At 45.0% G+C, this 13097-nt stretch overlaps 1 pseudogene; it reads right to left on the bottom strand.

The window, feature by feature from the left end:
• Positions 1 to 9238: 9238 nt before the first annotated feature.
• Positions 9239 to 10261, bottom strand: LOC138623492 (uncharacterized; annotated as a pseudogene).
• Between the last annotated feature and the right edge of the window lie 2836 nt (positions 10262 to 13097).

Here is a 13097-nt window from a genome sequence, read left to right as displayed (position 1 = left end):
GTTAGCAATACAATTATACAGTGATTATTACAGAACATTATCACAGTACATGGATGGGAGGTGCACCTCAAAAATCACACTCCTGGAGCCATAATGCAGTCAAATCACACAATGCAACACATGCCCAAGGATATCACTGACTCCTTCATCCATTGCATTTAAAAGTCTATAAATCCACATTTTTAATCTGAGAATAAAAGATGCTCATTGTAATGAATAAAAGAATCATGTTTTTACGTTTTCTTCAGAATCCAGGTGATCCAGTGATAGTTGTCTCTACTTTGATGAATACGCTAGAAACAGAAACTAACATAAAATGTTTTGTTTGGAAAAGCTTACTTTGTACTGTAATGTCTTCAGCAGAGCTTCTACTGAGTATATTTATTGCAAAGAAACAACGGAATTTTTGAAAATTAACAGCTTCATGAAATATTGAATTGAAATTGCAATTGTTTTTGTAATGGAAGGATTGTGATTTCTCCCTTTAGATTAACAACCTCTTTAGTTTATCAGGTCAACATGTGAACTTTCAGTTTAGCTGAGATTAAGAGTACTGTAAAAATTATTACTGTGAGAAGTTCCAACATTCCTGGATCACAGCTCGATAAAAGAGTATCATCTCTCCAAGAAAACATCATCCTGTCTGACAGCTCACTTCCTGAAAGCCGCTTCCTTTCCTCTCATGGATGTGAGCCGTTTTGACATCAAAGAGGTGGATTCGTAGATTTCAACTCAACTGAAATGCTCCTTATCCATATTTTAGCATTTTGAGGGTTTGTACAAAATTAATTTGACTGTGAGTTGGCAACACAAGCAAATCAGACATTTAATCAACAATTCATGAACTTCTCCAGCATTGAATTTCCACATTTCCACACTGACTGACAATATATTTCCTCTCTGCCTGTTCCAACATCACCTCTGTGATCAGCATATGTTCAAATATTAAAACCTGAAGTGCCATATTTTTTTCGCATCATTGCATCAGATAGAATAATTTTAGAAGTCTGTTGCAATGTTTATTTTAGATATTTCCCCCTATAGTGGCCTGGAATACTGAGCTACATTTGAAATCCACAAAAGGTGGATTTGAGCATTGCTGGGCTATATAACGTGTTATTAGTGATGCCACTGGTCAGCTGCTGTGATGGATCAGACTGACAGACTTCACTGGATGCCTTTACATGCAGTTCTGATCACGGTTTTTCAGTGTGTGTCACACACTATAGAGTTGTTCTCCTACCTGCACGTGCCTCCTCTGGTGTGCTCACCTTTGCCCATTCTCTCAAGCTGTGGTGCCAAGAGAGCCAGTAGCACTAATAGATTCACTGGCTGCATCTGTACATCTGGCCAGCACGATTCGGACAACCTTGACACCACCAGAGACCCCACTGTAAATGCCTTCATCAGCAAAAACACACAGGCAACCATGAAGCATGCATATTCATGAGGGATGAGTCAACACTGGAGTTGGAGCATTGACGTCATCGTTTATGCAACACAGACAAGGTTGTAGAGATAAGGGTGTAGAAAGTATTTTTTATTAAGTCAGAATTTAAGTTGGTGACTTTTCATTAGTTATTTTTAAATTCTAAAAACGTATCTCGTGTTGGAAGAAGTATCTTAAAATGCAGTAGTTTCTGTAAAGTGAAAGGAACATCTCAGTGTAACAATATTGCAGTGATGTGTTTTTAATAATTTTTGGAAAACAGCTGGGCTCCATGACACAAAGTGAATAAACCAAGCTTTGGTTACACTGACAGTAGTTGTTCATTGGTAGTTCTTTTTCAAAATGCGGCACAAACATTGACTTGGCCTCAAGGATTAACTGGCCAAATGTCAAAGGTCACTGTGACCCCAGGAAACACATTGGTAGCCATAACTCAAAAATTCATGAATTTTATTTGTATGCAAATTTTAGGTTTCAGGTCTAACAGGACAAAATATTTGTCATGACATTTTATTTTCAAAAAGTCATGTTCATTGTGACATCATAACATTCTGCAAAACAGTTTCTAGCCATAATGCAAATAAACACATAAGAAGGGGCTCTGTTCCTAAATTAGGTGTTGACTTATGTGTTGAAAATTGTGACTGTATTTCACATTTTGTCATATGCTGTATTAGTGACACTTATCTTTGGTGTCCGCCTTGAAGCTTTTGCTGATTGCACAGACATGGTTTAAGATGTTTGCGAATTATCCACATTATATAATTTGTAGCTTCTTTGCAGAAACATCATTTGAAGCATTGTCTACCATCGATCAGCTTTATCATCTCTATGTATTCCATATGAGTCTGGTAAGACATGGATATAAACTGCAGTTTGACTTGTGGGTAGAAGTGAACATCCAGAAGGTGGTAATTATATTTCTTTTTCCACAGAATTTATTAAACATAAAAACTGAATCTTTTGTAGAAAATACAATTCGCATTTGTTAATTTAGATCCTGATATCCTTTAAACAGGGTTCAATATAATATAATCTACCTATACCACTGATTTTGGGTATGCAGAAACTGTATATGAATACCAACAATAACCTGCCTAGACAATAATTCTCCTTAATTAACAACCTTGTTAGCTAATATTTAAAATACTTTTTTTGGCTTTATCTTGCCATTGTGACACAGCATTCTGCTTGGGAACGATAACGTTGATTTTATGTCATCTCAGAGATAAAGTTCGACTGAAGATTATCTGGATGGAGGTGATGGTTCCACATGAGGTTTTATCCCTCTTGTGGTTCACAATCAGCTCTGGTCCTTTCATTTCCTGTGAAACCACTTGTATAAATCAACATCAATTTCAGTTTTTAAAGGATGCATTTAATGCCTTCCCCACATGATTTTGCATGATTGTCGCACTATTATGCTATTTTGTTGCACCCTAATTTTGTGAAGTGCTATTATTTGCAAAAGAACACTGACAATTATTTCGTTCAGTCATAACAATTTGCTCATGGTTGTTGAATACTCTGTACACTGCTTCATTGCTATTCTTGGGCTTTATTATGACTCCTTATTTTTTCCTCACATTCAATACCCTCATCCTCTACCCCCTCACCCACCTGCTGTCCACCATTATTCCTCGTCTATAAACCTCTGGTTATTGGTAGGTGTCAAGAGGGGCCAGCTGGATATTATCACCACTAATGAGAACTCACAACTTTGACACCGGTGTCTGAAATTATATTGGACTGGAGCCAAATACAATCTGGCAGATATATGATATCAGATAGGCCGACCACTACGGGATTTCTCCAAGTTCAGGTGCTGTGTAACCTCATGTGAAGTCTCTGCATCTGCCTGTTCCTAGTGGCAGGTGAATAAAACATAAGACCTGCACAGAGAAAGAGAAAACTGCTCCAGATACAGTGTGCTGTACCACTGAACATTATCAATGCAACCCATTTCCTCTGGCTAAACACTGAACTGAATTAAATATTCTCCTGCATCTCTGAATAGAAGAACTGTTGTGTTCTCTAGCCAGGCTGACAGAACAACACTTCACCAACTGAGCACTTTGTATTTGTCAATGAAACGACAGCCGTCGTTTTGCATCTTTCGTCATATCTCAACCTCCACCGAATCCTCCATCACACCGGCATTCTGTATTTTTCAGAGGAAACAAAGTTTTCGGGAGCAGAAGCTGACAAGGCGGCATGTTTTATTTATGTCTGAGCAGGTGGTGCGTGAGGCAACCTAACAAATGGCTCCTGGCAAAATAGAGGCAGCCAAGAGCCTGTTTATGCTACATTACATTATGTTATAGTAATAACCAACTGAACAGGAATCAAACATTTCTTTGTCGGATGCAGAGGCAGCAATAAAAGGAGGGTAACGCAGTATGTCCAGCAAAAATTAACTCCAGCTGGATAATTGCAGTTCACTTAAATCATTGAGTTATTGGTTCTTATGGTTGATAAGTAGACAACGCGAATAAAAGGCAGCATGACTACACCAAAAAATTAAGTATACTGTATGTCAGAAATGCACATATTGGGAGTTACATGAGAAGATCATTTATATCTGTGCAGTTGTAACAGAGCTACTGCTGGCAGCACTGCTTTTACGAGGCTTCCTGTTTTTGGTTTTTTAGGAATTTACTGTGCTTAGCAATCAAGTAGTCCTGCACTTAAAATCCAAACATGACTTTATTATACTTTGTTTTGGCACTGTTAGGATTCCTGTATGTTCCTAGTGTGTTTTCCCCTGTTTAACCCCCGAATACCTTTCCTCCTGTGTCCTGTCATTTCCCTGTCTGTTTTTCTCTCTCAGCAGTACCCTCCTCCAAGCACCGCCCACTACCGCACCTCTCCGGCAGCACAGCTGAGCGGCATTCCAATTGATTACGCCGTCTGCTACTTATACCCTAGTCTCCTGTCCATCCGGTGTCAGTTCGTCCGTTGCCTACCCGTCAACCTGTCCAGTAAGTCCGTTCCGTCTCCCGTTGTTGAGATTACGATTCTGACCTGTTTCCTGCCGTTCAGTGTCGGGCCACGGGCATCCACCTGAACGAAGAAGATTCCAGATCGTTCCTCGGAGATCATCTGCTGCAATCTTGGCAATCCTGTGTCGAGCTATGAGTGTCACACAGTCGACCCTGCCGGTTCTGTCCAGTGTCGAGCCACGGGCATCACCTGCACGAAGAGACCCTCCAGTGCGTTCCTCGGAGATCCGCTGTCGAGGTTTGGGGCGATCCTGTGTCGAGTCGCGGACGTCACACAGTCGATCCAGCCAATCAGCTCGCTGAGGAGAGATCTGGGGATTCCCCCAGCGGAGCATCGCCGTTCGGCCACGTCACCCGGCCACGTGTCAAGGGGAACCCCGGGGATTCCCTCGTTTGGCGAAGCGCAAATTGACACAGACTCTTGGCGTGCATTTCCTATTTGCCTCACTGCCCGGGGAATAAAAGACCTGCTTCCTAAGAGATTTTGCCATGTGCCTGCATTTGGGTTCGTTGATCCCCTCACCTCATAACAGAACGAACTGACCCATCGAGTTGCTCTCTGGCGCATCGTTTCCCTCCAGCCGCCTCTACAATCTGTCCCGACCCGAGCGAGAGGCGATGGAGCAATACATCACAGACTCTCTAGCCGCAGGAATTATCCGTCCCTCATCCTCCCCTCTGGGAGCTGGGTTTTTTTTTGTAACCAAGAAAGACAAGACCCTGCGTCCCTGCATTGACTATCGTGGCCTCAACCAGATTACCACCAAAAATAAATACCCTCTACCACTGCTAGACTCCATTTTCGAGTCTCTCGCTGGGGCCACCGTGTTCTCTAAATTGGACCTCCGTAACGCCTACCACCTGGTCCGAATCCGAGAGGGAGATGAGTGGAAGATGGCGTTTAACACCCCCCTTGGCCATTTCGAATATTTGGTCATGCCTTTCGGTCTGACCAATGCCCCTGCTGTTTTCCAGGCCCTGGTGAACGACGTTCTTCGGGACTTCCTGAACCGGTTCGTGTTCGTCTACTTGGACAACGTATTGATTTACTCAGCTACCCCCAAGGAACACCACCATCATGTCCGTCAGGTCCTTCAAAGACTCCTGGAGAATCGGCTCTTCATTAAGGCAGAGAAGTGCGAGTTCCACGTCCATTCAGTCCAGTTTTTGGGCTTTATCATAGAGGAGGGGCAGGTCCGTAAGGACCCGGAGAAGGTTAGAGCTGTGACGGAATGGCCTGTGCCCTCCTCCCGAAAGAGACTTCAGCAGTTCCTAGGGTTTGCCAATTTTTACCGGCGATTCATCCGGGGTTACAGCCAGACCGCTCTTCCCCTTACTCGACTCACATCCACCAAGGTGGATTTCAGCTGGACGCCCGAGGCCAACAAGGCTTTTTTGGCCCTCAAAGAACTGTTTGTCTCGGCTCCTATCCTTGCACATCCGGACGAGAAACACCAGTTCGTAGTCGAGGTGGACGCCTCTGATACCGGGGTCGGGGCAGTATTGTCCCAACGTTCAGTTGCTGATTCCAGACTCCGACCCTGTGCGTTCTTCTCCCGAAGACTCTCCCCAGCCCAGCGGAATTACGACGTGGGTAACCGAGAGCTGCTGGCTGTGAAATTAGCTCTGGAGGAGTGGAGGCACTGGCTGGAGGGATCAGCGCAGCCTTTTGTCGTCCTCACCGATCATAAGAACCTAGAATATATACACACAGCCAGAAGACTAAACCCCCGTCAGGCCTGCTGGGCATTATTTTTCTCCCGCTTTAATTTCACCATCACTTTTCGTCCAGGGCACAAGAACACTAAGCCCGACGCCCTGCCCCGTCAGTTTTCCCCGGATGAAGAGGAGCCAACCCCGGATACCATTGTGCCTCCCTCCTGCGTGCTGGGAGCACTGACTTGGGAGGTCGAGATGGCGGTGCGTGAGGCTCAGCGGACCCAGCCTGACCCTGGAGGAGGTCCCCCTGACCGGCTATTCGTTCCTCCGTCCGTCCGTTCCCAGGTCCTGCGGTGGACTCATGACTCCCGGCTCTCCGGCCACCCAGGTATCCGCCGAACCATACACTGGCTTCGCCGCACCTTCTGGTGGCCATCCCTCGAGGAGGACTCACGAGCCTACGTCTTGGCCTGCACCACATGTGCCCGCAATAAGGCTTCGCACCGACCCCCTGGGGGACTACTACAACCACTCCCCACCCCCCAGCGCCCATGGTCTCATATTGCCATGGACTTTGTCACGGGTTTCACTCCATCTGACCAGAATACGGTCATCCTCACCATAGTGGATCGGTTCTCGAAGGCGGCCCACTTCATTCCACTCCTCAAGCTTCCATCTGCCCAGGAGACCGCCGACCTGCTGACCCTGCATGTCGTCCGACTCCATGGCATCCCTGTGGACATTGTGTCTGATCGGGGTCCGCAGTTCGCCTCTCAGGTCTGGAAGGCGTTTTGCCGGACCATCGGGGCCACGCCCAGCCTCTCCTCAGGGTTCCACCCCCAGACAAATGGACAGACTGAGAGGCTGAATCAGGAGTTGGAGGCCGTTCTTCGGTGTGTGACCACCGCCAATCCTGCATCCTGGAGCCGTCACCTTCCGTGGGTAGAATACGCTCACAACTCGCACACCTCCGCTGCCACTGGACTGTCCCCCTTCGAGGCCTCCCTGGGCTATCAACCTCCCCTGTTCCCTAGCCAAGAGGTCGAGGTAGCAGTCCCATCGGTCCAGGTCCATGCCCGTCGCTGTAGGCGGGTGAGGAGGGAGACTCGGGCCGCCCTACTCCGCACTGCAGAGCAGAACAAGAGGGTGGCAGATCGTCGCCGAGTTCCCGCTCCCGTGTACCAGCTCGGACACCAGGTTTGGCTCTCAACGAAGGATATTCCCCTTCGTACAGAATCAAGAAAGCTGTCCCCGAGATTCATTGGGCCCTTCCCGATCACCGCTATAATCAACCCCGTCACAGTCAAACTACAGTTACCAGCCTCCATGAGAATTCACCCTGTCTTCCATGTCTCTCTCCTGAAACCCGTGGTCACCAGCCCATTGAATCCTCTGGCCACACCCCCTCCACCACCCCGAATTATCGATGGAGGGCCCGTCTATACGGTCAATCGCCTCCTCAATGTCCGCCGCAGAGGTAGGGGGTTCCAGTATCTGGTAGATTGGGAGGGTTATGGGCCTGAGGAGCGGTGCTGGGTACCACGCTCCCGGATCTTGGATCCTGAGATGGTTCACACCTACCATCGACAGAACCCTGACAAGCCTGGCGGTTCGCCAGGAGGCTCCCGTTGAGAGGGGGGTACTGTTAGGATTCCTGTCTGTTCATAGTGTGTTTTCACCTGTTTAACCCCCGAATACCTTTCCTCCTGTGTCCTGTCATTTCCCTGTCTGTTTTTCTCTCTCAGCAGTACCCTCCTCCAACCACCGCCCACTACCGCACCTCTCCGGCAGCACAGCTGAGCGGCATTCCAATTGATTACGCCGTCTGCTACTTATACCCTAGTGTCCTGCCCATCCGGTGTCAGTTCGTCCGTTGCCTACCCGTCAACTTGTCCAGTAAGTCCGTTCCGTCTCCCGTTGTTGAAATTACGATTCTGACCTGTTTCCTGCCGTTCAGTGTCGGGCCACGGGCATCCACCTGAACGAAGAAGATTCCAGATCGTTCCTCGGAGATCATCTGCTGCAATCTTGGCAATCCTGTGTCGAGCTACAAGTGTCACACAGTCGACCCTGCCGGTTCTGTCCAGTGTCGAGCCACGGGCATCACCTGCACGAAGAGACCCTCCAGTGCGTTCCTCGGAGATCCGCTGTCGAGGTTTGGGGCGATCCTGTGTCGAGTCGCGGACGTCACACAGTCGATCCAGCCAATCAGCTCGCTGAGGAGAGATCTGGGGATTCCCCCAGCGGAGCATCGCCGTTCGGCCACGTCACCCGGCCACGTGTCAAGGGGAACCCCGGGGATTCCCTCGTTTGGCGAAGCGCAAATTGACACAGACTCTTGGCGTGCATTTCCTGTTTGCCTCACTGCCCGGGGAATAAAAGACCTGCTTCCTAAGAGATTTTGCCGTGTGTCTGCATTTGGGTTCGTTGATCCCCTCACCTCATAACAGGCACATATCAAACAAACGAGCCTGTTAATCAGTGATCTTAAGAGTTACTATTAGGCAGATTTTGCTACTCTGACAGAACCTGGTTCACTATTTCCTCCTGATTCCGGTCTTTGTGCTAGGCTGTTCTAACTTGTTGCTCCTTGGTTTATGTTCAGCAACATGTTCATATATATTTAGAGGTTGGACTCACCTAACTATTGGAAAGATAATGAATGAGCCTTTTTTCGGTTTTTGAGGTATGTTTGTAGCAATCAAAATCCTGCATTGTCAGATTTGAGATATGTTTACTGTTCCATGAGTAAGGTCTGACAGATTCATCTCTCTGAGGGCCTGGTTTACTAAAGGTTTGCGTGTGTAAAATCCTGTGCAAACTCCACACCACCCGCAAAAAAATGTCAAAGCCGATTTACTAACAACATGCAGTGAGGATTGTGTCTTTCAAATGTGCAATTTAACACACGTTTTCCATTTTGCATGTTTGCCTGCATGCATAGAGTGGACGAAATACTTATTTGATCCCTTGCCGTTTTGTAAGTTTGCCCACTGACAAAGAAATGAACGGTGTATAATTGTAATGGTAGGTTTATTTTAACAGTCAGAGACATAATCTAAAAGTTATAATTTGATTTGCATTTGCTTGTGTGAAATAAGTATTTGATCCCGTAGCAAAACATGACTCAGTACTTGGTGGAGAAACCGTTGTTGGTGAGCACAGAGGTCAGACGTTTCTTGTAGTTGGTCACCAGGTCTGCACACATCTCAGGAGGGATTTTGGTCCACTCCTCTTTGCAGATCCTCTCCAAATCCTTAAGGTTTTGAGGCTGTCGTTTGGCAACTCGAAGCTTCAGCTCCCTCCACAGATTTTCTATGGGATTAAGGTCTGGAGACTGGCGAGGTCACCCCATGATCTTAATGTGTTTCTTCTTGAGCCACTCCTTTGTTGCCTTGGCCGTATGTTTTGGGTCATTGTCGTGCTGGAAGACCCATGTATGACCCATTTACAGTGACCTAGCTGAGGGAAGGAGGTTGTCGCCCAAGATTTCACGGTACATGGTCCCGTCCATCCTCCCCTCGATGCGGTGAAGTCGTCCTGTCCCCTTTGCAGAGAAACACCCCCAAAGCATAATGTTTCCACCTCCATGCTTGACGGTGGGGATGGTGTTCTTGGGGTTATAGTCAACATTTCTCTTCCTCCAAACACGGCAAGTCGAGTTAATGCCAAAGAACTCGATTTTGGTCTCATCTGACCGAATCACCTTCTCCCAAGCCTTCTCTGAATCATTCAGATGTTCATTGGCAAACTTCATACGGGCCTGTACTTATGCTTTCTTGAGCAGGGGGACCTTGCGGGAGCTGCAGGATTTTAATCCATTACGGCGTAGTGTGTTACCAATGGTTTTCTTGGTGACTGTGGTCCCAGCTTTTTTGAGATCATTAACAAGTTCCTCCCGTGTAGTTCTGGGTTGATCCCTCACCTTTCTCATGATCATCGATACCCCACGAGGCGAGATCTTGCGTGGAGCCCCAGACGGAGGGCAATTGATGGTCATTTTGTGTTTCTTCCATTTCCGAATAATCGCACCAACAGTTGTCTCCTTCTCACTAAGCTGTTTGCCGACAGTCTTGTTGCCCACTCCAGCATTATGCAGGTCTACAATCTTGTCCTTGACATCCTTAGACAGCTATTTGGTCTTGCCCATGGTGGAGAGGTTAGAATCTGATTGATTGGTTCTGTGGACGGGTGTCTTTTATGCAGGTAATGAGTTGAGACAGTTGTACTTTCTTAAAGCGAGAGGACTAATCTAACCAGTCTGTGGGAGCCAGAATTTTTGCTGGTTGGTAGGGGATCAAATACTTATTTCCCACAATCAAATGTAAATCAATTCATAACTTTTATATTGTGATTTTCTGGATTTTCTTTTTTTTATATTCTGTCTCTCACTGTTAAAATAAACCTACCATTACAGTTACAGACTGTTCATTTCTTTGTCAGTGGGCAAACTTACAAAATCGGCAAGGGATCAAATAATGATTTCCTCCACTTTATGTAATATTGGGCGTTTCTGCTTGAAGGTGCAACATACTGGTAGGGAACATGCAAATAGAACAATTTAGCACCTGCAAAGATATTTACTAAACCTGGAAGTAGAAATAGGAGAAGTGATTGTGTGTGTATTTTAGTACGACTGAAAGGAACATATTAATCAGGTGCACAAATCGGGAGAGACGGCTGTTGTTAGTGTTGTGAGAAGGAGACGCAGGGAAACTAAAGAATACGTAGAGAATGTGTTTTACAACCGTGGAAACATTTTTGAGGTGATAGAGGCAAAGATTATTCAGACATATAATTTGTCCAACGATGACATTTCTGAGTTATTGAATGAACTGAATGATGATTGACAGCAAACAACAAGGATGAGCCATGAAATACCAGAAATGTCAAAGCTTCTTACGACTCAGTATTGTCTTGCCTCTGGGTCATTCCAGCGTATCGCTGCTTGGATATCCCACCCAGTCCCATTATTCAGGTGTCCTGTCCCAGGTCCTGAATGTGTCCCGCCGAATTCACAGGTAGCTTCATAAGGTTCCCGAGCAGTTGCGAGGCACTGAATGAAAAGTCACCTGCTCATCACAGAAAGAGCTGGATCTGCTGATCGGTGTTTGTTTGAGGGTCTCATCCACCGTCCCTCCTGTTTTATTTGCCGGCATTTTACTATGAAGCCTATTTTTCGCCTTTTTGTTTTTCCCACAGCATTGACTTTCATGCTGATAATGTCCTATGTAGCATTTTGTTCTTGTTATATTTATATTTCTTAATTTCAATGGGATCAGGTTTCCGTTTCCTTTTGCGGTCGCTCTGTTTTCCATTGCTTGAATCATTTTAACAGTCAAACCCCTCATTTAAATACAACAATTTGCACCTCATTTCAATGACGCAATTACTCTTAATAAATTACCCGCAAAACAATAAATTAATTTGCAAACTTTTGGAAGTAATACGCAATTTAGTACCCGTTATTTGAGATCTTAGTAAATCGGGCCCTACGTTTTTAACATTGCTGCTGTGATTGGCCGAAAGTTGCAAACAAATTTAGTAATACAGTAAACTATTCTAGAGTTAGACTTCTAAGAAGTCAGCCCTGTTGATTTGAAAACACCAGAAGTTCATGCGAGCCCCAAAACAGCGGTGGGCTGTGGATGATTATAAAACATCTGTATTCATCCTGTGATGCACATTGGCCAAAAAGAAAACCCATTACATTTTTAAGCATCATAAACCCTTAAACAGAAGTGCTTTTTAATAAGATATATTTCTAAATTATATCTTAAAAGACACCACAGGCGTCAGCTAAACTGTCAGACTTGCATTAGAACAACACACCTGTCCATGGACAGTGAAGCCAAACAGACCGAGGCTGAAGTGTGGACTCCAAATTTAGGTCCCAAGTGATGGAGGCAGATCTGACAAAAAATTATTAAAATGATTATTGTCCAAATACATTGAATGGCTATTGCTGAAACTATGATGGAATAATAAACAGGATTAAAAATGGAGACTGATGTATTGAAAATCAGAAAAATTCTAACTTTAAAATACTGCAATACCAAAAACATGCTGAGGAACCAAAGGATGTTGGATGTACGTCAGGTGTCTCCTACCAAAAGATCAGCTCTCAGAGGAAAGACAGCTGGAGACCTTGGTCATACCAAACAGGCACGAGTTATAAATGTTTGATGAATTATACCAGGGTTCAAACCTTACTCATACATTTCCGTGACTTAGAGACACATTTCCATGATCACAAATTCTGTTGAACTCAAATGAATGTCATTCTTTGTCGTTTGATATAAAAAAAAAAAATAAAAAAAAAATGATTTACTGACACATCAGGGAGGCTTTTACAGAATCAAACATGTCCAACCCTGAGAATTTCATTGTTGTCTTAAATAACATACATGGCTTGAAGGCAACAACATTTGAAAGAGTATTAAAAAATAAAGAATTAAACAAACATGTTATCCAACTATGTCATCTATTTTTTATTAACCCGATGCAGCAATAACAGAAGAGAGCATTCCCTTTTCGAATCCCCCAAAAAACAACCCACATATAGTTTGTTATTTGACTTTCAGCAGAGAAGCTTTCTTTTCTTTTACAGTTTGGTGAAAAGCATTGAATTTGCTGATGAAGGTCAGTTTGCTTACATCCTCTACTTCCATTCATTTGCCAATTTCTCAGGTGCAAATGTCAGCCCTCCCTTTTTTAACTCATCCAGCTCATCTGAGGATCTTTTTCTGCAGTTCAATGGATTCCTTGTTCTTTCTCTTCTCTTCATCCTGGTAGCCATGGCAATGTTTCCTGCCTCATCAAAGATGAAAAAAAAGATACTTTTTTAGTGATCTCTACCTCAGATACTATCCCACTAGACCTGACATGCTCAACAATTAACCTCCCAGCCACCAGAAACCTCTTCTTCTGATTCTCCACTTCTTTCTTGATGGAAAATGGTCTCTCCACACTGACCTCTCCATGAG

This window comes from Brachyistius frenatus, unplaced genomic scaffold (genome assembly GCF_029030835.1).
Source record: "Brachyistius frenatus isolate BFR_SWC_R1_liver_20210118 unplaced genomic scaffold, ASM2903083v1 Contig_44, whole genome shotgun sequence".
Lineage (NCBI taxonomy): Eukaryota > Metazoa > Chordata > Actinopteri > Embiotocidae > Brachyistius > Brachyistius frenatus.
Note: the sequence above shows the minus strand (reverse complement) of the source record. Positions and strands in the feature narration are given on the sequence as shown.